Source organism: Marmota monax, unplaced genomic scaffold, assembly GCF_021218885.2.
Source record: "Marmota monax isolate L192 unplaced genomic scaffold, Marmota_monax_Labrador192_F-V1.1 WCK01_AAM20220418_F8-fsc00007, whole genome shotgun sequence".
NCBI lineage: Eukaryota > Metazoa > Chordata > Mammalia > Rodentia > Sciuridae > Marmota > Marmota monax.
Genome location: NW_026692781.1, coordinates 31,316,865 through 31,332,750, shown reverse-complemented (window position 1 = coordinate 31,332,750; position 15,886 = coordinate 31,316,865). Strand labels below are relative to the sequence as shown.

General features: G+C 36.3%; 1 protein-coding gene across 2 annotated transcripts in view; it reads left to right on the top strand.

Moving 5' to 3' along the window:
* The window catches only part of Satb2 (SATB homeobox 2), a 175,270-nt gene that overhangs the window by 57,828 nt on the left and 101,556 nt on the right, over nt 1–15,886 (top strand). The gene's annotated exons all lie outside the window — the stretch shown is intronic.

The following is a 15,886-nucleotide window of genomic DNA, read 5'->3' as shown; positions in this document are numbered from 1 at the left end:
TATCCCTTGGGCTATTTTCCCTGATTACCTGATTATTCTTTCTCATAGCATCCTATTATTTTTGTTCTTGGCACTTGCTAAATTTTTAATTATGTATTTGCTTGTTAGTTAGCCCTAGTAGACTCTGAGTTTTACAAGTCTAGGTACCTTGTCTATCTCGTTCACCATCCTATCCTTCTAGTACTTGAGTAAACACTCCATAAATGTTAAAATACCTGAATGAGAAAGTTTAGTGGTGCATTTGGAAGAAAATATTTACTAATATTGCTCAGATTTTTACATTCAAGAGAATATTTTGTATTTTGGTCCAATAACATACAGTGAATCAGGACCATATCCCTGGACCTCCTTTTGCCTCCCATTACATATAGCTTTTAAGTCTTACTGACCCATTTATTAAATCTAACTGATTTGGTTAAAATACTCATTTAGAGACTTATATTCATCTCAGGTACTTTTCTCAGATATTTATGGTAGAAAGAATTAGGCAAAATAATATAGTGAAAGGGATCTTGATGTAGTGGAAAGAATGTGGACTTAGAGTCATAAAAACCTGAGTTTAAATAGTAGTTGTGGTGCTTGTTAGCTGTGTGATCTTGGGAAATTGCTTTATGTTTTTTGTCCCCTGAAGTTCTCATCTGCAAAATATGATAAAACCTACCTCATTGACTTGTTGTAAAGGTTAAGGAAGAAAGTATATGCCAAATTCTAGCAGGGTACTTGCCATAAATAATCACTTTCATATTATTATTCTTACTACGAGCTACATTCCTATAGAAAGTTGCTCCACCTTTTTCTCCTGTTTCTTCCTCTGTACAGTGGAGGTAGCTTGCTCTTTATAGGAATAATTTGAGGATTAAATGGCATAATATGAAAGTGTATCAATGCCTAGCACTCAGAGCAACTGTACCTGCCTCATAGTTGACCCCTAATAAGTGAATGAGGGTGGTTAAAAAAAATCATGAGAGAATTGGGACCCATTTACTTGGGGGCAGTTTCAAGTCTTTAAATTACATTTATTCATTCACTGGATATTTATTGGATGTCTGTTTTACGGAGGTATTTAGCTCACTATGAAACTATAAGATGGACAGTTTAATGGGAGAAGAAGATTTCACATGAATTGTGTAGTAATTTGCCTCATGAATAAATCTAAAGTGTGGTGAGATTAACCCTATGGGGGGCAATAGAAAAAGTGTTATTCCCTAGGCAGGCATTGTGAAAGTTGTCTCTTAAAATCTGGGCAGGTATGTATGCCCTGTAAGGTGCCTTCTTGGGGAAGGCATAGGGCTCTGGGATAAGGCAAACCTGGGTTTCACGGTCTTCTCTTTAATAACTTCATAAACTAAGGCAAGATATGTATCCTAACCTAAAATGCTATTACTCATATCTATGTCATAGGATTTTTGTGAACATTAATACAATGAGAAAGTAGCACATAACAAGAACATATGAATGCAGGGCTTTCATAGTCACTTGGAATTTTTTCCTTTTTTTTTTTTTCTATATACCAGGAAATTATAAAATGGGCTCCACTCCCAAGAATCCAAATGTATGTGTCTTTACCTGGTCACATATGAATATTTTTTAAAAAAATTATTTTAATTTCTTAAATCTTTTTTAATTAAAAAAATTTTATTTGTTCTAATTAGTTATACATGCCAGCAGAATGCATTTTGACATACTGTACACAAATGAAACATAATTTCTCATTCCTTTGGCTATATATGATGCAGAATCACACCAGTCGTGTAATCATGCATGTACACAGGGTAATAATGTCCGACTCATTCCACCTTCCTTCCCACCCCTACACCCCTCTCTTAAAAGTTCAGAGATGGGCAATTCATCCCCACCTCAATTCAGTTTAATGGGACTTTTACTTGGTTCTTTAAGAGTTCTTCTTACTCTCTGTCAGATAAAATAACGTGCTCCTTCCTGTAGGATTCTCCCCAGGAATTTAATCATTTTAACTCTTTATTATTGTGCTTCCTCATTATAATGTCCACAGTCTAGAAGCTCACGTTTGGCTAGCTGCTCAGAATTGACAAAGAACCTGAATTCATGTGAACTCAGTTAAGGCCTTCAGCAACCCTTAGGGATGGGCCCATGGGGTCTTGCTTATGGATGAGTCGACTGAGCACCTGTGAGTTGGGTGAGTGGGTCTTCTGATCTCTCACAATATAGTCTCTCATTATATTGTAGGAAGGAGAGACTTAACTGATTGCTCTGAGCTCCCATGTTCCAAGGCAGGCTGGGCCCTTGCCAGGTAGACTAATAAAAGATGGATTAAGAAGGAAAAAACAAGCAGTGCATCTGTATCTGCCTCTTGTCTGTTGCCTTTAGCCCTAAATAATAGCAAAGTGGCAGGTTTTGGTTTAACATATTTTTCTGCCTTTTTTGTTTTGACTGTCTTCAGATTCCATTGTTCCTAACCAAGGTTCCTGGTTTTCGTATTATTTCTCTCTCCCTCCCTCTGCCTCTCTCTCACCATTTAATCTCTACTACTACAAGCTTGTTCCAGGCTTAGGTTGTATAGCAGTGTCCTATGGTCCAGGCTCCAAAGCTCTAGAAACCTATCCTTTTGTTGATATCTCTAAAATGGTGTTTCTCAGTCACTTCTCAGTACTCTGTACTGGATTCTCATGCCCTCTGCAGCCACATCAAGATCCTTTTGTGCTCTTCAAAGCCACCAGACATTCTGTTTCATTTCACCATCCTGTCCAGGTAGGGAAAGTACTGTGCAGCTTCTCACCATTTTACTTGTGACATCCTTGTGCTCTGTAGCACAGTGCTGTGCACGCTCTTTCTAAAGCAACAGAACCAAAATCCTTCCATGATGGTACTATCTGGGGACTTCATGTCTATGGGAATGCCATTTAAAAAATCTGATACACTTACCTTCATATGTTGATTCTTTTCCAGATCTTGCATGGCTTGTAGTAGTCATGTTTGTTTTTGTCGAGCTGTTTTCCAGATTCACCCATGCTTGAACTGAATGATTTTGATGATAAATTCCTAGGATATAAAGAAAACTGCCACTTTAAATTGTTCTATGAGCAACAAAAGCCAGAGCTGAGATGATAATAGTGACACTTACTGTTTTTCTCTGTTAGACAGATCATAGGTTTACAATTAATTACTAATCTTGGAATCTCTGCTAGATGCAGCTGTTTCCCAAATTTAGGGTATATTTCCATTTAGCATGTCTTCACAAAATATGAAAACACTAAATTAAAATTAAAATATACGACAGAGGATTGTGAAGATCTGTTACAAGATACAAGGCTTTTTTTTTTTTTTTAACATTGGTGATCACTTCCTACTCTTTTTTCTAGCACCTTTTATTTTGTTATCTTTGTTTTGGTAAATAGCCATTCAGGGAAATGGTTTGTGCAAAGAGATTGAAAATAAAGGCATGAAGGAAAATATATGCACTACCATCTCCTGTCTCTTCCTCTGAGATTTTATGTATGCTCTGCTTCAAAAACCAGTTTAAAAATAAAAAAGATGAGGGCGGTAGCAATCTGCTCCATTTATGCAGATTAGGTATGGCCCTTAGGCACCTGCCAAATTGCTAATATGGCCTTCGGTTGGGCCTGATTAGTGGGAACCCAAATCTTTTTCTTTAAAACAAAAATGTATTTGCTGGTGATAAGTTAGCAACAGAGGTGATATTTTTACTGAAGACTATAGATCAGGTCACTGTAAAGCAGTCTCTCAGTGTGTGGATCAGTCACATTAGCCTTAGCACTTACGATTTCCTCCAGTCTTATGTGACTTCTCCCAAGGACATTGGGGTTTCCAGAGACCAATGGGACTGTGACCCCCCACTTTGTGATGTGGCTACTTTGAGAAGTCATTTGCAGTACATTTCAAATGAAAATGTCAATTTTGTAAAACACATCTGTAGGCCTTATGTTTGCAAGAGCAAATATCTTAAATAATCCAGAATTAATGTTTGTAGAAGTATACTCATTCTGAACAGTTGAATTTTTGGATTATTGTAGCAGCCATTTTAAATATCCTTGAGTGAAACATTAATTATCTTCCAGAAAGATAATAGAGACAGCAAATATGGAAATCACAAGCATTTTTTATGACTCTATTAGAGCAGGATTTATGGAAATATTTTGATACTAATGATGGCACTTTGTGGGAAAAGAGTGAAAGGCTTTTATGAATGAAGCCTGGATTGGAAATTCAAACAGATAAAATTAGGGCCCTATCTCTAGGTTTGGGTGCATAAAGAGTTAAATAAAGTAGTTCTTTGTCAGTTGTTGAAATCCACCCCATGTTGAAAATTGTTAGATATTTAACATGAGTTGTATCTCCTGTGAAGTTGTGCCCCAGATTACTTTTGTCCAGGGATGAACAAGAAGCATTTAAATGCAGTTGACATTTTACATCATCATAGATTGATCAGAGACAGAAGTAGCTGTGCCCCAAATCCAGTATAAAATCCTTCACATAGTTTTGCTTTACATGGAATGGTTTATGGATGGATACAAGATCTGTTTTTTTGGGGGGTGGGGTGGGGGAGGCTGAGGCAGAAGGTTTGCAGGCTCCAGGCCAACCTCAGCAACTTAACAAGGCTCTGAACAACCTAGTGAGACCCTGTGTCTGAATATAAAAAAGCGGGGGGGGGGGGGGGGGGGAGGGGCCTGAGGATGTGACTCAGTGGTTAAGTGCCCCTGCATTCAATCCCTGTTACCAAAAAATAAATGAATAAATAACATAAAATTCTGTTTTTCTGAGGGCCTCATTCTGTTTGTTAAAAACATTATCACACATCCGTCCCAATCCAACATTTTGTGTCATCCAGTAATTTGGTAGCAGGGGCAAAAATTGCAAAGCTTTTTCTATTTCTTTATTTTATTTGGCAAACTACAAATTAAATGCTAAAATTATATGTCACATAGATGAGATTGGGAAGGAAATCTGCAATCATTTTTGAACTCATATGGTTCCTAAAACATATTTATGTTTCAATATTATTATACAAGCTTTTTTTTTTTTTTTTTTTTTTGAGCTTCTACTGTGTGACAGGCACAAGGCTAGGGCTTTCAGATGAATGAAGTAGTCTGGTTGATTTTGACCAGTTTTGAGATGTATCCAAGAGTGTAAGAACCACAAATTGATAAACTTCCATAGGCAATTTAACTTACATAAGTTTAGCTTACTTTGAGTCTTGGTGAAAAGTGTTATATCAGAACTTAAAAACAAATGCCTGGCTTTTTGTTTCTGGTGCCAATTATTTTAAAAATTGTGATAGTGGATAACTTGGCTAACTACTTTCCTCTTGTGTAGCAACATAGCAGTGCCATGATGAGCTTAAAATAAATGCCCCATTTCTTGGTGTATCATTATGAAGTGATTATGATAAAATACATTTGAACAACTAGAAATGATTGGAGGCTGCCTTGGGCCCACTGAAGTATCATCATCATACAAAAGGTTAGATGTGAAAAAAATTCAGGATTCTTTTTCCTTTCCATGAATTAGAGAAGTATATGTTAAAACAGGAGCAAAAGCAAATGTATATATATATATATATAATGTATATATATAGTATATAACATATATATATGTGTATTATATATATATATATATATATATATAAAACAGTTGCACAAAGTGAGATTACATGGATCCTTTTATTTTTCTTTTTGGACTTAGGGATCTGCGTGACTAAATACATTTTTGGGATTTGTGACTTTCGTTTCTTTTAGCAGTAGGATGTCAATGGTGGTCTGCTTTAGAATCAATGTGAAACACTATGCAAGTTATTTTGAGGATGGTTGAATTTTAAAATATGACTCCATGTGATACATTAGTTCTTAGTCCTCTTTGCAGACCTTTTCCCATACAGAACAGAGTAGAAATCCACAGCATCAGGTCTCATCTAATTCATTCTCATTTTCCTTGCCAATTTTTATTTTTCAAAGTCTGAATAAAAGTGAGAATTTTTGGGGGGGAGGGCCCTGAAACTGAGGAAAATATGCCATGTCCCCCTCAGTGGTGGAGAGGGTGAGATCCCTGTGGTCTGCACCTTCAGCAGTGCTTGTTGAGCTCCTGGCCACCCTGGGGTGGGCACAGTGGGCCCTACTCTGGGGATATGCTGGGTACAGGGCAGTACCAAGCATCTGAGTATTGAAAAAAAAAAACGCATAAAACAAAAGGTAAGTCTTGCTTAACTATGTTTTGAGAGCTTTTGTGTATCAATGGTTTCTGGGGAATTTATTAATATTTATAATTAGATAATATTCAGATTTTGGTTCCTTGTTCCTAATTTTCGGCATTACACTGCTCCCAGAATGAATGAGATTTATTTATGTATGTGGGTTATGTGGGGGGCTTTGTCTACATACCAACTTCTCTAAGGAGAGCAAATTACTTATGTGTGGAGGCCTATACACAATTTATTCCATTTAGTGCTATGCAAATACAAAATAATCTGAGAATATCTTACTTGTCCTAACAATTGTGTTATTGCCACAGCATAATGGATCCCCTGGGAAAGTCACTCTAGGCTAATAATTTTAAGCTAAAGATCCAGGGCACACAATCATATTTATTTAAGTACTAGTCCATTAGCAGTCTGTAGGCAGCAACTTTTGTTATTTTAGTAAGAAGTACAGTTGGTAGAATGATATTCAGTTAAAAAAAAAAAAAAAAAACCCTGATTGAGCCACGTTCCCTTTTTTGGTTGATATGAAAGCCATTGTTTTGCTCACCAACTGGCAGACCTTCAGTTATCCTGAATTTAGAAGTTGTTTACTATACTTTCATAGTTAAAAAAGAAAAGAAAAAAAAAAAAAAGCCCTCCCTGAGAAACAAAAAGCTGGGTGTTTGCCATTTTGTTTTGGTTTTTTTTAGAAAAGTGGAATTTTAATGAAAGAAAAATCAAATCAATCCACCACTTTAATGTTGAGTTCATTTAAAACAGTTTTGAAGGCTTAATATGTCGTTTTAGATGACAGTGATTGAAGTTGCCATTATTGGACCACATTTTGATCTAGGATGTCAGGGCTGCAAGAGGCCCTGGAGATAGATCCTTGATAAGTCTTTGGGAATGGAGTAGATTTCATAAGAAGATCTGGTTTGAAGGCTTCACGCTCCAAGGCCTATCCCTACGCCTTCCTCACCTGTGGAACATTTCTTGTGCTGAAATTCCTGGATGTCCAGGGGACCTAAAAATGTGGGAGCTCAATTTTCTTCTTATTGGGGTTGGCTGGGGTAGAGTCTGGGTAGGGAGCTCAAGGTAAACCTGCATGGCAGGGAATTTCTCCTTTCTTCCTTCCTTCCCTCCTTTTCTTCTCTCTGAGCCTCTGCTATCTGCAGGTACTATTCTATGTGTGGAACCTAGAATCCATTAAGTCATATGCACACCAAGTGTTTTGGGTGCAGAAGCTCCCTGGGATCATTGTAGCAGAGAGCAGGGCATGAAATTCATTTCCTGATGCCTCCTCTCAGACTTGTGGCCACTCCTAAAGATGACTGAATGAAGCTCAGAGATGATAAATGAAAAGCCATTGTTACTCAGATATGACACATTTCCACGCTCAGGGTCTTTGTACTACATCAGATGACTTGTTGTGATAGTCAGTGACATTTTAGGAGATTCAAGTTTTTGCTTAAGTAAAGGTAACTTTCCCTTAAAAACATTTCAAAAAATGCAATGCTTACCTCATTTTCATGTTAATTTAACATTTACATATTTATACAGAACTTTATTATTTTCAATGCACTTTAACTTGTTTTATTTTATTGTACTGTCTTTTAAGTTGGGCAGATATTTGTTTGTTTTATTTCATTTTTGCTTTCAGAGTCTCATTTTATAGAAGAGAAGATCAGATCCCAGAAAGGTTGAGTTGCCTACCCAACAGAGCTGTAGCCAAGATCAAAACCTAGATCTCTGATTTTCCACCTGCTCTTTGTCAAACAAAATGGTTTACTTGTTATGTGACCCAGTGAATTTTAGGCATCCTCATGCTTATGGGGCTTATCTATAGGTAGGATTATTAAAATGAGTTAAATTAACATGAGTCCTGCTTTCTGGTGGTTTATACTGAGAGAGCACCTCTTATGTATTGGGCCCTTGGCTTCTTTCATAACTATTATAATTGTAGTGGGAATATTTCAGAGTTTGGTTTGCAACCTTTAAATATGATATTTCCAGAAATGCAATTCAAAAAACTGTCAGAACTGTAAAATATATAAAATATACAAATTATGTGCATTATTAGGTTTAATAGTACAGTATATGTGAAAATGTGCCTGGTTTATATGTATATGAACATTGACAATAAAAATTTTTTTAAAAAATATTCTAAAGGAACCAAAACAAAAGCAAATCTCTAAATCAAAAGCAGTTGCCACTTGTAAAGATTACATCCCTATTTGCTTCTATGCCTTGTAGTTTCTTAACAAATTACTGTAAAATCAGGTTAGTTGGTACAGGAGTAAAAATGTACACCATAAATGAGTATACTTCTTTGCCTTCATATTATATGGCAACATTTTCTTTGATAATCTACAAGCCATCATGATATTGCCCTTGAGATCAGGTATTATATAGCCCTAAATTACAGGAAACAGAACATGCCTGAAGGATGATTCTGGAATATATAATTGGGAATAGGCAATTGATAGAGTTTCCAAGTATTAAGCCCAGTGATGGAGCACCTGGAATACCACCAGGTCCTCAGGAAAATCTGTGGCAACATTTTAGCTCCCATTGAAAAGAATACATGTAATTAATTAGGAGTGAAGTGTGTGAGTTAACTGTGTTTTAGTTCTTTGGTGGAGACTTCCTACTCCAGAGCATACAGCAACGGGGCATGAACAGCTTCTGCTAGAACAGAGAGAAGAAAGTTTGAACCTGTACTTTTTCTTTGATTATTGAAGATACTGTAGGGGTACCAATGCTGGAGGGAAATCTCTTTATACAAATATATCTCTGAATAAAAAGGAGGCAGGGAGAGGGGGAGGGGGAGGGGGAGGGGGAGAGAGAAAGAGAGAGAAGCTTGAAGCTTGTTTGTGTTACCTGCCACAATTAGTCCTTTAATTTGAACCTCTTTAGATAATGATTAAACTTGGAGCAATAATAAGAAAATACATACCAGATGAAATAGTTTTTAACCAGTGGCAGAATTTTAGAACTGATCTCAAGATTAATTTCTCGCAACACTTTTCTTTCTCATTTGTCCTATTCCTCCATGTAATAGTTTTAAATGGCACTCTTATGAAATAAATAGCTAAATACCAGCCATATTTTTTTCATATCCTGACCAATATTTTGGCTGCTTTTCAGAAGAATTGGAATTTTGAAAATTAAATAAAGGTTTCTAAAATACCAACTTCAGAAAGTTTTATTTAATTTGTGCAATAATTTTGTTCTCTCTCTCTTTCTCTCTTTTTCTCTCTTGCTCTCTCTCTTTTTTGCAATAGGGTCTTTATTAATTTAGTCTAGTTACTTAGTGCTTATATTAAATAATCTAATAAAAGTCAGAGTTCTAACATAACGTTTCCCAAATGTGAAGCAGCATCTATTACACGAGACAAAATCTTCATGCTGCAAAATGTAAAAGCCATGTATACAATTACAAGGCACCAAATGGTACTGTATATATTTTTTAAGTAGAATGTTTCTGTAGTGTAAGGGGGTGGTCAGCTCAAAAAAAGTTGGCAGATTGCTGTATATCATTATAGTTTATTCAGAGATGACTCTAAAGTTGATTTTAGTTTTTAAATATTAACATCCATCCTGATGATTATTTCCCCTGAAAAAATGCAGATATGATTTAAAAATAAAAGGCAGAGTTCTTAGTTAAAAATTCTATTGTGTTTGTCAATAATACCTGAATTTTTGAAGTAGAGAAGCTATCTGCAGAGTTGGAAATACTGTGTTCAGTGTATGTGCATGTGTATGTGTTGATTTTTAGATAAATTTATCTAACACTATAGCCTCAACATTTATTCTGAATTGTTGAATTATTTATCCTTGTCTGGTGTTTTCGTTTGTGTTATTGTAAATACAGGATTAAGTGCATTGTAGGCTCCCAGACAAGTGTTTTGTGAGGTTTCATTAATTTATGTAAATTATAAAAGCACTTGAATAATGTAAAATGCCCAAAGAATGCTATTTCATTTTCCATTTACTTTACTCCAATGCAAGCCATCTGATGTGTGTGTGTGTGTGTGTGTGTGTGTGTATATGTGTATATATATATATATATATATATAATATATATATATATATATATATAGAGAGAGAGAGAGAGAGAGAGTGTATATATATATATGGGGGGGGGAGTCTTTAAAATCAAAATGGATGGTAGTGAGGAGTTTGGTTTATTCCAATAAGTTGTATTGGGGTACTGCTAATCTGTGCATTATAGAAGAAAATATGTGTACTTCAAAAATCATTTTTTACTTTGCCTTTTTTCTCTCTCCTCATTGAAATATCATTCCCACCACAGGTTTAGCAATAATAACTACAATTTATGCCATTTCGCTGCTACAGTTTGATGATATACCACAGTCAGGCCACAGGTTAGAAACATAGGCTGAGTTATTATATACTGCTGGGTAGTGATTTCCTGTGAACTGATTTATGGATAAATAATTCTATGTTCTTATTATATAGGACAGACAGTTTTTAATTTCTTTAACAAAGCATGGCCTAACAACAGAAAATTATATGCTATAGAATAGGGACACAGCCATTCTGAGGAGGATAAACAGATGCAATCAATGTCATGAGTTCTCCTGTTTTTACAAGGGCCCTCATCAGCAGTTGGAGCATTGTGGAAATAATACAGAGAACCAGAAGCCCCAAGGCTTAGTTATTCTGAGACTGGGGTTTTTATTGACGCTTTTGCTGAGATCTTTTCCAGGGAGTTATGAGATATATAAACCCCAGCCTTTGGATATTAAAGCTAATGTCTCATTTTTCCCAGGCTGGGTTTTCACTTTGCTTTTAAAATTAATGTCAAAATGCACCTGGAATAAAAGAAAATTATCCAGCCAGCTGCATTATAAGGATACTGCTAATATCTTGTGTGGTTGCATGTATCTGTCTTACAGATGGATTTGTGGGCTTTAATCTGCAATATTCCCACTATATGTCTGTTTTATCAGTGTCTGTCTCCATGCCACTGAAAACTCTAAGAATTGTTCTCATGTACTTTACAGGTGATCTGTTGCAAGCCTTCATGTAGTCAATATTTCTGATATTTGTACAGGGTAAAAGCTATTGTCTTGCTTTATTTTAGGAGTAGTTTCAACTGGCTATGCGTTTAGCAGTAGTAAACCTCTCTGTTCAACTGTGACCTCCATAATTGCAGGGACAGTGTACATTGGGTTATCTTTGCATATTACTGATTCATGCTAGAGACAGAAAAAATTTCTCAAATGACTCAGTAACTACTGTTTAATACAAACCCTTCTCATATTCCATTGATTATACTGTATTATCACAATTTATTTTATTTTCACAAGTGATTGACTTTCTAAATCCTTCAATCAAATATCAATCATTTATACTATGTAGTATCATAGCCCTTGTGTTTTTACATTTAAGAAGAAAATAATAATGAAGATATGAATTCTACATTTACTTAGAAGTGTCTTTGGTTTCTTTGAGGAAGATTAAAACTGATTAAAAAAATACCCAAACACATGAATGCAAGCAATTATTGATATTTCTATTTTTGCAAAATGTCAACTCTTGACTCTGGCAGAATACTGCACTGAGGGTAAAAAAACTGGTTTCCATTATTGTATCTTTTTAATTTTGGACAAAAATTGCTTCCATTCCCAACTTAATTTTATGTCACTAATGGGAAATTTACCTACAATTGCATTTTGTTATTTGGTCTGAATACATTACACAAAGAGTGGATTGGCACTCTGTGTTTTAGAATGAACAGATTTGTCTGGATATAAACAGTTTTATTTATATTGTGCTCAATTCAATCATGTTAACATTTGTATGAATTTCAACTCCAAAATAAAGGCCCATAATTTGTGACTCAAAGACCTTGAAACTACATCTGTAATAGTCTTCAACACCAGGCATTTTCTAAATGTTTGCAGATGATAAATTCCTCAGAAATAATAAAGATGATTTGGGAAACAATGTTTATGTCTGAAATGGCACTCTGTGGGGGGACTATTTTTTCTCGAGAAGTCCCAAGGATAGCTGGTTGTTCAGTCTTTTGGGCTTATCACCTGTTTGCTCATTGGTCTCATTTGTTCCTTGGTTTAATGCTGAATGCTAAGACCCTGCCTGATGTGTGACTGTAGATGAGTTGTGGTCCTGCTCTCCAGGGTCTCATCCTGTGCACACAGGTACACTGGAAGGCAGCAGTGGCAAAATGAGAAGAAAGGATCTTGGTCTAGCAGGCCCAAAACTTGTAGAATGAAGCTCAAATCCTCATCTGGCTGTCACCCACTGATACTCTTATAAAGCTACTCTTCTTGGAGCTTTAGATTACTTGCAAGCAGAATGTTGACTCCCTGTGATCTGCATGGGATAAACTTATGGTCCTAGAAAGCACTTGGTAAACTGTAAAGTAACCATAAAGGGACCTTGTGACAAAGTAAGTTCCTTATAAGATACATAAACCAAATAAGAAAATTTATGGTTCAGCTTCAGGTGGGTTGATCAGAATTGGAATTATTCCCAGGGCAGAATTTGAAGAATGTATAAAATTTCTGAGTACTGAGTACTGATCTGAGTACTGATCCTCAATATTCACTTCTGGAAAGCTTATACATAGTTTTGGAAGACCTTGAATGCCTGGCTCAGGAGCATTCTGTATGAGTTAGGGATAAGGAGCAAGTCAGAGGTGAGTTTTTGTTTAGTCTCCTCTGCATATCAGCTGTGAGATTTGGGGCAAGTTAGTCTGTCCATGTGTCAGTTCTCACATCGGCAGTGTTATCCCCATAATAATGCCTACCCTTTAGGGCTAACATAAGGCTTTAAGTGAAATTAAGAGTTTAGGACAGGATTGCCCCATATAAGTGCTTGGTAAAAATCAAGGGGAAGCAGAACCCAGTGTGAACATAACACCATCAAAGCTGATCTTTAGGAGATTAAATTGTACTGGAACGCAGCCAGTGAAAAGAGGGAAGCTTTCTGAGGGCAGGAAAAAAGAACTGAAGCAATGCAGGTGGTTGTGTCTACATACAACCCCAATAGGACTTTAAGGTGGGATGCAGATCTCACCAAATCTATAGTGTGGTGAAGGAGGACAAAAAAGAAAGAATTGTTATATGCCCATTGGGGATAATGTCTAACTCACAGCATTAGAGAAATCTCAGATAGCAGAGTGACAATGAGTATACAGATTTATTTTCAGTGCTTTCACCCTGTAAGTAATTTTTGTAACCCTAATCTGAGGGTTACAAAATAAGAAAAATGTAAAGATTAAATTAGGTAGTATTTTACACACACACACACACACAGACACACACACAGTCTAGCCAGTCAGGTAGTAGATTCTCATAAAAAACTCTGAATCAATTATTATTTTTTGAAAAGAATTAGCTGTGTCTGCCTTTAAAAAGTCATTGAAAAGTTCTGAATAATGACCAAACAATTGTTGAGGGTATATTATATCCAGGTTCTGCACTAAGGGCTTTATGTTTAATATGCACAATATTCCTGTAAGATCAGTATGTTTATCATTCCATTTTACAGCTGAGAGGATTGAGGTAGGGAGAAATATAAGTTGTTTTCTTGAGTCATGTAATTAGGAGATGGGGAGCCAGGATGTGATCAGAGACAATTTGATTTGGAAACCTGCATTCTTATTCACAGTCACTTGTGGCATACTGCTTCCCAGTTTGATTTCCTTAGTTAACATTTGACTACTATTCTAAGTAATATTTTGTCTATTTTTTATCAGGGAAGTAGCACTGTTCTAAGAAATGTATTTTAAAGAGGATGAATATATTAGACATAGACCCTGCTTGTAGAAAAGTCTTATTGACAAGAGCTCCTGCAGCCCCCTGCCTGGCTAAAGGAGAGCAGACTCCTGAGCAGAGCCCTCCTATAGCAAACTGTACACCTGCAGACCCTGGTAGATAGTCAAGCATAGAACATGACTTCTAGGACTGTGCAGGTTAATTAATCACAGTAATGCAATGAAGAAAAAGCACACACTACCTCCCTTGCCTGAGAAAATAGCATGCATCAACAGCTCTCTTCCAAGATGTAGAAACCAACCTGGAGCAGCTGCTCTATGTGGAGGTATTAAGTGTTGTGAAAACACCTGTGTGTGTCTAATTCCAGCCCAAACAAGTCTCCTTCTGGCTCATCAAGGTGGAGAGAGAATTTACCTAAATGGAGATGACTATCTCCAGTAGACCAATTTGTCTGTTATTTCCTGTACAGATTTCTCCCCCTCCATTTGAAAAAAAAATTGTGGTATAATTTACATACAATAAATTTGCACATATTAAGTGCTTGGTTTGATGAATTTTGACAATTTTTATACCCATGCAACCACCAGCCCAAACAAGAAAATCCCTGTTATGTCCCTTTCTAGTAAATTCCCTCTCCTGTTCCTCTGACTTCTGTCCCCATAGATTAGTCTTGCCTGTTGTTGGATTTGATATAAATAAAATCATACAGATATATTCTCTTGTGTGTGGCTGCATTGTGGAATGTTCTCCATAAATAAAGAGGCGAAGACTGACACACGCATCAGGGACGAATGTCTGTAGAGTTGTGCATGGAAGTTTGCAAGGTTCATTTTCTTCATATTACTTCCATATTCTTAGTAATCAAAATTACCCACAGAGTCTGCTTTTTCTCCATGCCTATCATAGTGTATGATTTCTGACTTCATTTTCCCTCTCTATTCTTTTATGATTAAAAAAAAAATCCGATCTTTAGAACATGGTCAGTTTAGATTCCTCTCAGAGGGTGATCACAATCATGGTTCTGGAAAGGAAGTTAACATTGTGGAAGGATCTTTTGAAAACAGAAGTTTGTCAGATATGTTACCCGCTATCTTTTTAGTATTTGCAAGTGCCAGAAGGAGAAGCCAGGAAGCACACCAGCCCTGGTGGGTGGTGTCCGGCAGGCCCTGGCTGTTCATTTCATGGCGACCACACGCTGCGTGCTGTGCACTTCTCATTGTCATGAGGGAGAATGTTAGGAAAACTATCCCCACAAGAAAACAGCTTTTCTTGGCAAGTGAAATATGACTTCAGGAGCCAGAACTGGAGACATACGGTACTATGAATGAGAGCTGTGTTACTTTATTGGATCTGAGTCCAGGCACTATTTATACTGCAGCATATTCAGCACCAGATTGTTAAATCTTAATACTGAAACAGTGCATCATTTTAATATTTTTGTTCTGTTTATTCCCTGTTTTCAAGCATTATGTCAAGCATTGCGCATTCATTTATTTCATCTTGGACAGGACGTGCCCTGACCAGAAAGTTCATTTCCGATTGTGGGGATTTTGCCCCATAGCTATAAAGCATCATTTTGTGAATCTTTTAAAAATACACTTGGGTATACAGGTGTTCTCTCTCTCTTTGGCGATAATATATATATATATATATATATATATATATATATATATATATATATATATATATATTTAAAAGAATCATGGAGTTAGACTCACCTATATTTTCAAAAATCACAATAAAAAATCCAGTTTTTCTTTTATCTCAAACATAACTTTTTTATGTGTGACGATTTTTGATATCCTGGGGACCATCAGATTTTTTTTTCCATAGTCTAGAAATAAAATTTTTGTTGCCCTCTGCCATTTGTGAAATGAGTTTCTCTATTTTTCTTCATCAGTGTTCTGTGTGCCCTACGCACCAGATAAGCTGGGCCCATCTGATGAAT